General features: G+C 43.7%; 1 long non-coding RNA gene across 1 annotated transcript; it reads right to left on the minus strand.

Moving 5' to 3' along the window:
• Nucleotides 1–2,820: 2,820 nt before the first annotated feature.
• Nucleotides 2,821–12,792, minus strand: LOC142819202 (uncharacterized). Its single transcript, XR_012897006.1, has 3 exons — nucleotides 12,722–12,792; nucleotides 11,437–11,759; nucleotides 2,821–3,183 (listed from the first exon to the last, which is right to left on the minus strand). It is a non-coding gene; the product is annotated as an uncharacterized LOC142819202 (long non-coding RNA).
• Nucleotides 12,793–13,617: the final 825 nt, after the last annotated feature.

Raw genomic sequence — 13,617 nt, forward strand, 5'->3', positions numbered from 1 at the left:
TTTCCCCCATCTCTTAGTTTAAAAACTGCTATACGGCCTTATTAATGTTTAGTGCCAGCAGTCTGGTTCCACCCTGGTTTAGGTGGAGCCCATCCTTCCTGTATAGGCTCCCCCTCTCCCAAAATGTTCCCAGTTCCTAATAAATCTAAACCCCTCTTCCCTACACCATCGTCTCATCCACGCATTGAGACTCTGAAGCTCTGCCTGCCTATCTGGCCCTGCGCGTGGAACTGGAAGCATTTCCGAGAATGCCACCATAGAGGTCCTGGATTTCAGTCTCTTTCCTAGCAGCCTAAATTTGGCCTCCAGGACATCTCTCCTACCCTTCCCTATGTCATTGGTACCTACATGTACCACGATCACCGGCTCCTCCCCAGCACTACACATAAGTCTATCTAGATGCCTCGAGAGATCCGCAACCTTCGCACCAGGCAGGCAAGTGACCATACGGTTCTCCCGGTCATCACAAACCCAACTATCTATGTTTCTAATGATCGAATCACCCACTACTAACACCTGCCTCTTCCTAGCTGGCATTCCCTCCCTATCAGAGGTATCCTCAGTGCAAGAGGATACCGCAACATCCTCTGGGAGGAGGGTCCCAACTACGGGATGGTTTCCCCTCTGCTCCCATTAAATGCTCTGTTCCCTTGAGATTTTCATCCTCCTTAAGAACACTGGGGCTCTCAGACTGGAGGTGGGACAGTACTACAGTGTCCCGGAAAGTCTCATCAACATAGCTCTCTAGCTCCCTTAGCTCCTCCAGTTCAGCCACTCTGTCCTCCAAAGCCCGAACTCGGTCTCTGAGGGTCAGGAGCTCCTTGCAACGGGTGCACACATACGCCACCCGCCCACAGGGCAGGTAATCATACATGTTACACTCGATGCAATAAACAGGATAGCCCCCACTCTGCTGCTGGGCTTCTGTCTCCATGTTTGTAATGAATAAGTTTAAGTACAAACTGGGATTCTTTTTATACTTCTGGAGTATAGATTATTCTAAGAGTTAGGTTTTAAAGAAGGACACAAGTCACTAGTGCCCTCTAAACTCCCCTCTAAACTCCCTCTCCAAACTCTCCTGTTACCTGTTCCTGGTCGCGCTGAACAATTGCTCTGGTGGTATGCCCATTTCTCCATGGATCATAATCACTTCTGAATAAGCTACATGGCTGCTTTCTATGCCACAACCACACTTGCTGACCACCCTTGGAGGTGTCTTTCTGGTGGCATTTAGGCCAGCACAAGTCCCATGGACTACTTAAGTCTCCCCTAAAGCCTTGTGTAAGGGCTCAACTGAGACGTAAGTGGTCATCAGCAGATGGATGCAATTTGTCCTCTATTCTTCCCTATTTCAGTCAAAGGGAGTTCCGATTATGACTGTCATAGGAACAGATCTAGGCTCTAACAATTATCCATTGTATGCATTTGATGGGAGCAGACTCTCTGCCATTAATCGGAAATTAAACTGCAGTCACACTTGTTTAATGCATCTTCCTAATCTACTTTCCACTTCTTTTTTTTCCTATTTAGCCTTGTAGATACAAACCTAATTAGAAGAGTCTCATGGGAGGCTTGGGATTGGGGAGGAACAGGAGAAGGCAATATTAAAAACCTTTTGAATATTCATTCAACAATGAAATCCTCACCCTGTTTAGTATTGTGGATGGATATTTCAAAATGAAATCAAGCATCAACATAAACATTAATTATATTGATGATGTTTTATCTATAAACAGAGCTAATTTCTAAGTCATCCCATGATTTACAAATCCATGTACATCACTGTTAAATTATTGCCTTGGCTACACCAGGAAATAACTTAAGTGAGCTTTGTATGGCTTGTAGTATCTGCTAAAGATGGTTCAAGTGTCAGGTATAAGTACAATTTACTTACAGCCATCCATCTTTAGAAGTACAGTACACTGGTGCATACAAGCCCCTAGTGGTTTCAAGGAGAATGGCAGGCACTTAGCACATCTCAGGATTTGGCCCACTAATAACATGGGGTGAAGCGCAATAAGGATAAATTCTCAGCTTGGCTACTACAAATCCCTCCTCCTTTCCTGTTTCCTGACCCCTTGAATGGCTGCTGCTAGGACACGACTGTTTTCTTCCCCCTTTCTCAAAGAATTGTTTTGCCCGCTCCATTCTTCCATCTTAAATCCCTTACTAGCTTTCCCTCTGCCTTTTCATACTTCCTCCTCACTTTTTTAAAAAAATACCTCCTCCACCCCCCTCCAGCAAACATCTCTGACTTTCTTCCCAACCCTCATCAGTAGGGCTACACTGCAGCTGGGAACTGTCTCTGTGAAGGGACTCTCAATCTTGCATTTGCTCATCTCCAACTAGCACCCTAAATATAGCAACATAGATGCTGTGACCCAGCTGGCTGCTCAGCGTAGCCACCTAAGACCAACTCCCTGGGCCACAACAGGATTGGACTTGGGTGTCTCATCCAAGTCTCTGCCAGGGCCGTCAAGGCCACGCTGCTATTTTTAGCTCGGGCATGTCTGAATCACACCTCCCAGCTGCAGTGTAGACGTTCCCTATGTCCTGTCCCAGCTACTCTGGACTGCTCCTTTGTCCCCATTATTGTTTCTTGTTTCTGCACCTTTTTCAGACTGGTCGCCCCTTTACATTTTCAATAGCCTCCTGATAGAGATGCCCACAGTACTTCCCTTCTGCCAGGGCCAGATTATCCATTAGGCACAGTTGGCATAGTGCCGAGGGCCTACAAAAAATTTAGGGGCCAAAAAAAGAAAAAAAATCATAATTGACTTAAAAATAAGAAAACTGTTAAATCTTGATAATTTGTTTTTATTAGCATACGTATGCAAATATTGAAGATCAATTAAATGCAGGTGTATTACATCTTTGGTGAACCAACAACATGCAGGCATAACATACGGTTAAATCTTTACTTTGCAACACTATTTGTTAGCAAAATCACAGATTACATCATCAAATGTCATTTCTCAAAAGCTCCCTTGAAAGTAGTGCAAGGGAAGAGTCACCACCTAATTACCAAGGTTCCCTCTAAGCTGGGCAGCAGTGTGGCCTTGCAGCTGCTTAATGAGCTCTGCCCAGGAGCTCAGCAACTGTTTCTCAGGGAGCGGCTTTACAGAGGGTGGGGCACTTTTCCCTCAGCAGTTCCATGCTGGAGACAGAGTTTGCCTCTTCCATCTGGTAGGGAGGAGACATAAGGAGAAGGGGGCAATAAGTGGATGCAGGGGGGAGGATTAAAGGGGAGGTTGGGGCATCCTGTGTGGGCTGGGAGAGGAGAGGATTGGTGGGATTACAACAACTGGGTTTGGCTGACGTTCCATGTGAAAAACCCAGTGCTCTCCAACTTGCTGGGCTGGGAGGGGAGCAGACTGCATGGGGTAGGGTGACAGAGGGGACAGGTAGGTGCTGGTATCTGTGTGGTGAGGTAAGGGGAGTTTTTGGGTGTCCTGACTCACTCCTGTCTGGTCTTCAACCGCTGGTGCAAGGGAGAGACAGAGGACTCTCTCCTGGGGTGGAGGAGGGGTGAGGAAGCAGGCTGCATGGTGGGGGGAGGGTGATATGCTGGGGTATGGGAGCAGGTGGCTATATGGGAGATAGGAATGCTGCTGTGGAAATTTCATTGTCTTGTTAATGCATCAGAGGGAGGTTGGTCTTCCCTTTTCTTTTTGTGGCTGAAGTGAAGAGGGGTTGATATTGAACAACTGAGTGTAATTATGTTGCCAATCTTAAATATGCCAGGAAAATATGATGGGGAAAAGAATGTCACACCCACTGTTAGACTTGTAGAGCAAACACAAAACAGGGACTCCTCAGCAGTTCTAGACCAAAACATTTTTCACCTAGTGTAGCCAGACAGGAACCCTCCTCCCCATTACATCCATCTTGCTTGCCCCTCTAAGGTGCCTCAGAGCACACAGGACACAGAGAGCAATAAAATCAGCATAGTCTTTGATGCCTTAACAGAAGGCCCGGATATGCTGGCTCACCGTGACCCTGGACAACTGCAAACATAGATAAGAGGGCCATCAAGCCAATCGTTGACCAAGAGGCTGCAGAAACTGCCCTTGACTAGTGCCGATATTGATATGATCACACAACTGTCCCGGGAGAGGAATCTCCCGCTGAGTAAAAAATGTCCAGTACTCCCAATTTAGTTCTCTCTTACAAGTGTAAATTATGTTTGAAACTGCCTTGTAAGAACTGGCATCACAAAGATGAACCAGCACAATTTGGCACCTTAGATAAGAAAGAGAATACGTGACCCCATGGGTATAAAGATGACCCCAGCAACGCACTCACTTTGAGTATCAATCTATCGACTACCTGCTGGTCAGGTTAGGTGATTGACTCCCGAGGTCCACTCGGGGACACCCAGCCTCGTATTCGTCTTTCTGAGGAATTGAGTGACCGATCCTGGCCTGACTACACTGGAATCGAGAGATGCAGAAGGGGGTAAAAATCATACCTGTATGTGTCTTTGTGCACACATAGTCTTATAGAGCTCTATAAGACTAAGTTGTTGTTGTACCACCATTATTTTGGTGAACTTATACAACCAGTGTGTGTTTTCCTGTAACCATTTAAACCCTGTATTTGCTAGCAGTTAAGTAGTAGAGCAATAGCCACTGTAACTGTATGTTTATAAGTTTCTTTAATAAACCTGTAACTGTTTAAGCACCAGCCTGACTCCTCTATTACTGTAACTCAGCTGGCACAATCAAAAGAATTTCCTGAGCTGATTTGACTGAGGAATTCCCTGGTCATCAGCTGACACCTAGTATCAGGAGGGAAAGATAAAGAGCTTGCTTTTGGCCATGTTGAGTTTCTTAACAGGAGGCAGTCTGCCTGGAAATGTTAGCCTGAGCTAAAAATTAGTTTGGAGGGAGACAGATCCAGAGCAGACAAAGAGGGTGGAAAGATTCATAGAATCTTAGGGCTGGAAGAAACCTCAGAAGGTCATCAAGTCCTGCCCTCTGCCCAAAGCAGGACTAACCCGACCTAAACCATCTCAGCCAGGGCTTTGTCAAGATTTTACATTACAGATCTTAATACAGATCTGAGTTCTCTTGAATTGATGTTTTTCTATTGTAAAGCAGTTAGGTTGCTTTTGTAGATAAGGATTATGTGGATAGGCCTTGCTCAGTGCTCACCAACTGGTCGATTGTGATTGACTGGTGGATCACAGTGCCCCTAGGAGTTGATTGCCATGGCCAGCTGGCTAGGTAGCTGCGTCTCTGATTCAGCCCATCTGAACTGTTTAATATATAGATTTATATCTAGGTTGGTTTGTGCTGGTGGTGCGCATAAGAGTTCAACCCACTCAAGCATGAAAAATGTTAGCAGGAGCACTGCTTATTACTAGAGTGTTTGCACTTCACAGTTGGGTTTCAGAAACCCTGGGATACAGTACTACTAAATACTGTTTCTGGAGTATTGTGCCCAGTTCTGGGCACCGCATTTCAAGAAAGATGTGGAGAAATTGGAGAGGGTCCAGAGAAGAGCAACAAGAATGATTAAAGGTCTAGAGAACATGACCTATGAAGGAAGGCTGAAAGAATTGGGTTTGTTTAGTTTAGAAAAGAGAAGATTGAGGGGGGACATGATAGCCATTTTCAGGTATCTAAAAGGGTGTCATAAGGAGGAGAGAGAAAACTTGTTCATCTTGGTCTCTGAGGATAGAAGCAGCAGTAATGGGCTTAACCTGCAGCAAGGGAGGTTTAGGTTGGACATTAGGAAAAAGTTCCTAACTGTCAGGGTAGTTAAACACTGGAATAAGTTGCCCAGGGAGGTTGTGGAATCCCCGTCTCTGGAGATATTTAAGAGTAGGTGAGATAAATGTCTATCAGGGATAGTCTAGACAGTATTTGGTCCTGCCATGGGGGCAGGGGACTGGACTCGATGACCTCTTGAGGTCTCTTCCAGTCCTAGTATTCTATGATTCTATGGTGGAAGTGTATGGCCAGTATCAGCCAAAGTTCTGTTATTTCGTAAATGACGTTGAACAATTGAAAACTTGGCACCATTATATCAGCTCTGAGGCACAACACATTAGTCTGTAGATTTTACACTCCTAGTGGCGTTAACATTGCCAGTGTATAATAGTACACAACAAAATGGCTGTTATTTTACAATGAAGTACCATGAATTTCTTACACAGTTTGCCACTTTCAAGAACAAAATTTAAAAAGGGTGATAAGTGTCTAGGGCATATCTCCCTAATATATAATCTAATTTAAGGGTCTACAATTATGAGTGTATGTTGGGCCTATGAAGAGCTTAATCTGGGCTTGCCTGCTGCTTCTTCCTATCATTCCTAACACTGATTTATGGAACTGTAATGGGGCAGCATTCATATCACACGAATGCTCCTGTCTACTCAGCCCAAGCGACAAATCATACAGCCTTATGTGCAGTCACAAGCCCCTTCCAGGGTACATACTTTACCCACAACCCATCCTGATGCCCCCTGTAGTCTCTCAATTTAGTCCATAGCCCCATGCAGTATCAGCGTGGTGCCTCAAAGACTTTTCCTGGAGACAATGTTCTAAACACCTCTCCACTCTGAGTTGTCCTTCCAGCCAGCCACCCTTGATCTCCTAACCTTCTCCCTTCCAGATCTAGGCTGCAATTGAGTTACCTCTAGTACCACAGCTCCTTATATAGTCCCTCCTGGCCCTTGACTGGCTGGTTTCTTCCTAGCCTCTTGGAGGATGTCTTTATGGCTCTTTTGGCCTTAGGGCCTAGCCCCATTACAGGAACCTACTATGGATATTATGGTCATGGTTGCTACAGTATTGTACACTGCTGCTAATATCTATATAGCACAAGATATTGATGTTCTGTTATTTGAGCTATATTTGCTCAAGGCTTTGGATTGTAAGCTGAGCAGGAAATTCATTTACTATCTATATTTGGGCAACTAATTCCTTAATCAAGTATGTAAGGAAGTGGTCTGCTTTGCTCAGCACAGCACACCACTCCCACAGCAAAAAGAGCTGAGAATGCTCAGGAGCTCTTAAAAATGTCAGACAACCTTGGCATTTCATATTGGGCACCTGAGCGTGAAAATATTTCCACCTATATTGGACATCACTATAGGGCTAATCCAATGCCCACTGAAGTCAGTGTAAAAACTCCTATGAACTTCATGGCCTTTGGGCCAGGGAATAAATTAGTATATCTTGATAATTTACCTTTCATTTTAGGACGTCAGGGTTCAAAGTCTGCTTAAGTTACATGTGACTTTCACATCTCTAGTGCTATTTCATTTGTCTTGAACACAGAATAACTTCAGTCTAATACTACACAACCAGACAGTCTGCCCTGTGGGGGCTTCCAATTGGAAAAACAAAAGTATTGCTAGTCAGGATTGACTCAAGGGGCTTAGGGAAGTTTGTTCGATCCCTTCCAACATTGTCACTAGCTTATGCCAACACAATCAGTACCTCAAACTCAGGAGCATTTGGTTACAAAATGGTTAGAAAATACAAAGGTGAACACACACTGGAAGTCATTAATCCTAATCAAGAATTGCAGACAGCTGTTTGCCTATGATTCAAAATCCAAACAAACAAACTCCTGTGGGATCATAAGGAAATCACAGTCTTATTCCTTCCATTGTCCATTAGGCATATGTTTGGCTTGCACTGCGATATTAGAGGTGAACAGAACTGAAACATTTGGATCCAGTCCAGGACTTCAAGTTTCCATTAATGTTCATCTGTTGCAGCTTTGTTTTGGGCAATGATAAAGTTAACAGCCAGACACCATATTACCAGACCCAGTGACTGAAAAGGGGGCAGTTGCCCTGATCCCTTTAAATTGCTGCTGGAGTGCCACATGGTGCTGAGGGCTGGCAAGAGAGGGCTGGCTGATCTGGGTGGCACTGATGGCTGCCTAGCCCCACCCCTGCTGGGGGTGCAGAGTGGGCCCCCCCCACACACACACCCCTTACCCAGGGCAGACGGAGACTGCCAGCCCTCCTGCATTTTATAATTTGGATTCATGTTCCGTCACACCCACCAATACCAACAACATTTAGGAATGTTCTGGGTTTGGTTCAGACCAAGCTCTTCTCCCAGCGTGGCATTATAGCAGACAGCTGGCATAAAACAGTACTTCTTACAACAACTGACTATCCAGAGCCAGATTTTCAAAGTTGCAGATTGGTGTCAAGTTGGTTTTCCAAGAGTGCCAAAACAAATTAGCACATAAATCCCATTAAAAAAAATCACCAATCCACTCAGGTGTCCATGTAAAACCCACTAAGTGCCTCTCTACACCATTAGATACCAAAGTACCTTTGTAAAGGCAACTGCAGGTATTAAACTACCTCCAGGTTTTTTCTGAAAGAAATTCAGGAGAATGATCACAGCACCAATCCAAAAATTTGAAAAAATTAATGCAGATTTGGGTTTTCCTAGAACAGTCTCAAGCACTTCCTTAACAATGGAGGGTGGCTAAATTTACACCAAGGCCCTTTTGTGTACAGAAGAGGGATGGCAGATATACACAGTAGGTAACTGGTTTCGATTCATCTAGACGAGGAAGATAAATACAGCAAAGTATCATTGCTAGCAACTTGTGTCTTTCAGCTTTCATCAACAAGCCTAATGTCTTAGAGAAGAGACTATTTAACAGTGTCAGAATAATAAGGTATTTAAAAAAATAAAACTGCCTCGAACTCTGTCCTCTGTCACAAGGGCAGACAGCTATTTATTTCCTGATGAAGAGGTTTCTTAAGCTCTTTACTTAAAAGTAGTCCTCTGTTTTCCATACCAGGCCAGGAGCCAGACCACAACTGTTTTCCATACCCAGACCACAAATGTTAGGCATGAATTGTAACATACATGTACATAAAAAAAATCTGTTTATGGATTGGCTGCTGTAGGGATTTGATCCCAAATGATCATCTTCAATTTTAATAAGATCAAAAGGAAATTTTATTACATTATAAATTAAATGAAAGGCTCTTTGCTCCTAAGACACCAAAAGCAATAACATGAAAACTGCTTGGAGCTATGGTATTCATCCACATGTCTTCCCAATGTTATCTATGTGCAAGTATGCAGCTTCATTTCTTTTTCTAGCACAGGACACAGCTCATGAAACACAGACGTTTACCAAAGGCTATACAAACTTTCCTAAAGGCACAGGCTTTCTTTAATGTTGGAAAATGCTGAAAGCACAAAAAAAAAGCTAAAAAATTATTTGAGGGCTGTACAAAATGCCTTACAGTCAGAGACTTCAAGAGCTCAATCTTTTTAACTTATTGAAAAGACGACAGAAGTGACTGGATTACTGCATAGAAGTACTCAATGAGGAAAAAAATACAGGTAATAAATAGTATTTTAATCTAGTGGAGAAAAGCATAAAAGAAACAATGAATGGCAATTAAAGCCAATAAATTCAAATTAGATATGCACAGTCCATTTTTAGCAGAGTAATTAATCGTTGGAACAAAGTACTAAGGGAAGTGATGGATTCTAGTAAAGACCCACTAAATCGAATGCTGAGGACACCCACATCAACTGTGGTACTCCTCGTAGTTGCAAGGAGTAAGGGAAGTCAACCTCCCACTGTGGGACTGCCTCAGAAAAATCAATGTAAGGTATGCAATTGTCATAGCTGGAATTGCAAATATTACATCAGTTTTTGTCTATTACATCAATTTGTGTATATTACATCAGTTTTCTCCTCCAGTGTAGACCTGGCCATAGTCTTTTCTTATCAAGACTGGAAGCCTTTCTCCAAGCTATGATTTGGTGAAACAAGTTAATGGGCTCAATACAGGGGTGAATGGTTGGAATTCTATGGTCTCTGTTAAACAAGAGGCCAGACTAAATGATCTAATGGTTCCTTCTGACCTTAGTCTGTGAACAAGTATAGGGAACTAACTCAAAAGCAGAGGCTGAAGGAAGGAAAAAAGAGCATGTAAAGTAATGTCGATGACTGTCAATATTGTCAGTCAAGATGAATTCTTAAGCATTGCAGTATCCCTGGCATGGCTATCAAATGCTAAATCACACTGGTGAAATAGAAGAATATATTTCAGAGGCTCAGATCCTGGAACCCTCCTGAATAAAGCCTCATTTCTCATGTAATCCCAGTTTACATGGGACTGATTATGCAAGGACTAGCTCATGCTACTAAGTATTACATAGCATCAGGTAAATTTGCAAAATATGTCCCACGGTAAGCACAAAAGCTGACAGAGGTGTCATTAGGATAGTATCAGACACTGAAAACTTGATTTGATCATTGGACAAAAGAAGTAGGTGGAGCAGTCTCCATTGCCAGGTGATTGCTTAGCCTCTCCCAAAAGGCACCAAGAGATCCAATAGTTCCCAATGTAGACACTGAAACTTGTTCAAATGAAACTGAATTAAGATCATTTCAGCTTACTCTGGCCACAAAACCACCATCCATGGCACACGATACTTTTCCATAGATTCTCTTGGTGACAAAGCAGCTGCTACAGAGTTCACAGGAATGAACAGCAAAATCTTAGAATTATATAAGGGAGGGAGGCGTGTATAAAATATAAATGTATTGGAGTACACTGATTTCCTAGAAAACAAGCATTCTTTCCCGAAAGAAATCAGTTTTAAATCAACTGGACTACATTAATACAAATGCTCTTATGTGCAGCCAGGTATGTGGCTGTATTACAAATACATACAGAGCTCATCACAGAGTAGCAGGCAGTTCAAGACCAAAGGGGGCCTACCCATCCCTCCCAGATGGATAGATAAACCCAGCATCATCACTGCCTTCCGATCGCTGCAGCATCCCACTTCTACAGGTTATTTACTTCCATCTCCACCGGGTGGGTAGAAACATTTCTTTTTATATGGCTATCCAAGCAGAGCAGCAGAGGGAGGTGAATTTTTTTTAATGGAATGCACTGCTAGCATTCACTAAAGTAGATGCAATTGCCCAGAATTTCCAGAGGGGGAAAAAAAAAATCAACACGGCAGCAGCATGAGCACTCCTTGTCAAGAGCACTAATGATTCCATCCTGTGCACACTTCTAATAGAAAGACAACTTATTAGCAAGGCTTTCAGTCCACTCTGTAATTTAAAGCTGAGAGCCTATCATAATAAAAATAACTGTCAGCCTTGAATGATACTGCATATGGCTAGTGTGCTGGTTTTCTGGCTGTTAGTCACATTTCAGTGGGATGCCAGTTTTATAAATCTGCCTCTGTTTTTTAATGCTTCATTATGGTGTGCCTTGCCTTTCACATATTTCTGGCAACAAGCTTCTGATAACTGGAATTTTTTTTTAACATGCTTTGACAACGTAGGGAAGTTCTCACTTCTCCCCTCATTCATTCATTCATATGACTTGACTTTCATTTACACTATAGCTGTTTTACCCCATGTTGGCAGTGTAAAGCCACTTTGAAGTGGGTTAGACAGACTCACCATCCTGGACCACCCCTTTTCTGCTTCACTCTGTGTTGTGGAACTTCTGCCTCTTCTCCTCTGGGCTCTGGTCTGGTGACTTGGTCCTCCATCCAGATCACACTATAGTTCACCTCTTCCAGCATGCAGAGCAAAACACCACTTAGCCACCAGCTCATTTGGGGCTTAATTTTCTACGTTTCTGAATTCTCTCCAGCTTCCTGCTCTTCTTTAGGAGCATCAACCTCCAGGCTATTTCCTTTGGGTCTTGGCCATTTAACAAGCTCTGTCACATTAGTTCACTCCACTTGTGTTGTTTTTTGGTCTTTTCTGTCCTCTGTTCCCTTTGTCAAGAGAGGATACCAAGGACTAAACTCACTGTAAGCTTCTTCCTGCCTTTGTCTCTTCATAAAGGCTATGTCTAGACTGCAAGCCTCTTTTGAAAGAGGCTTTTTCAAAAGATACTTTCGAAAAAGCCTCTTTTGAAAGACAGCGTCTAGACTTGAAGCCGCTTTTTCAAAAGAGAGCACCCAGGCAGTCTGGATGCTCTCTTTCGAAAAACCCCTGTTTGCATTCAAGAACACCTTTTTTCGAAAGAGCACTTTCAAAAAAAGGCGTTCTTCCTCGTGAAATTAGGTTTACCGCCGTCGAAAGAAAAGCCGCGTTCTTTCGATTTAATTTCGAAAGAACACGGCTGCAGTCTAGACGCAGGGGAAGTTTTTTTTTTTAAAAAAAGGCTACTTTTTTCAGAAAAAAACCCTGAGACTGGACACAGCCAAAGGGAGGCTCTCTGAGCAATGAAGAAGGCCCAGCTCCTTGCCAGCTGGGTCTGCGAGGGAGCTGTACTTTAACACAGCTTCTAGGTCTAATTCATTCCTCAGGCTTCTGTTCACTCTTTGGTTGCCAGACTTCCCATCACAGGAGTGACAAAGCTCTTCCTCAACCTTAGTGGGTCCCCCAGTTTCAGGCAGATTACTTGCCTCTGAGACTCACAGCAACCCTCCATTTAGACTCTGGCTTGCTGTTTGTTGAGCAACTCTCATCACTGGACAGCATGCAACAAAAGAGGGGAAACCAAATTTCATAGTCTCTCATAGCCCCTCTGGGATGGTGTAGGGTAAGACAAACACTTGTACCAAAGCCAGTCTTTTTCTAGTACTGAAATGGGGGAGGAACCCAGACCTGCCCTCTACTCTGGGTTCCAGCTCAGAGACCCTGTAATAGCAGCTGTCTATAATGTTTCAGGTAACAGCTATAAATCCATGGGCCACAGGAATTCAACAACCTTCCCCAGCACCATCCTTACCACACGATCCTCCTTTTGGAACCAGCATGTGCTTGTTTCTTTCAGATTCCCCACATCTCCTTTTCTCCTCAAACTCCTCACCACACTGAGCTACCAGAAAGGGAGCCTTTTAACTGGTCTCAGCTGGTTCTTCATTGGCCCCATGTGTTCTGATTAGTCTAACTCACTAGACTGTGGAAACCTCCTAATTGGTTCCAGGGGCCTTACTTGCCCTGATTGGTTCTGGCAAGTTCCTGCTGGTTCTGGATTAGCCCTTGTTAGTTTACCCTGGAAACAGACTTACTCAATCTAGGGTTACCATCCTTCCCATTGACCACTCTCCTGTAACCCTCTGGCTTGACCATGTCACACAGGTTAGTCATATTTTTACTCTCTAATATTCTTCTACACTGCCAAAGAGATTTAAACTAACATTTTCCGGTATTGAAATCTATGGAACAGATTCTCATTTCTGAAGAAACTATTGTCCTTCTCTAGCATCACAGACAATTTCACCCAATAATTCCTGCATGAAGTCTAATAATTTGTGGCTGAACAGGTGCATCTTCTTTAGTAGGACATCCAATCTTGATTTAAAGACACATGGGCTATGTCTACTCTCCCGGCTTCTTGTGCAAGTACGGCCGTTCTTGCGCAAGAATCCGCAGAGCGTCCACACTGCCCGCCTGCTCTTGCGCAAGGAAATTTATAGTACGGCGTGGTAAGAGAGGGCTTCTTGTGGAAGAGCTACGCTCTTTTATAACCGATGTAAGCCCTCTTGCGCAGGAGCTCTTGTGCAAGAGGGCACTGTGGACGCTCGGCAGGGATTTCTTGGGCAAGAAAGCCCTATGGCTAAAATGGCCATCAGAGCTTTCTTGTGCAAGAGAGCATCCATACTGCCATGGGCGCTCTTGCAC

The sequence above is a fragment of the Pelodiscus sinensis genome, chromosome 21, assembly GCF_049634645.1.
Source record: "Pelodiscus sinensis isolate JC-2024 chromosome 21, ASM4963464v1, whole genome shotgun sequence".
Classification (NCBI taxonomy): Eukaryota; Metazoa; Chordata; order Testudines; family Trionychidae; genus Pelodiscus; species Pelodiscus sinensis.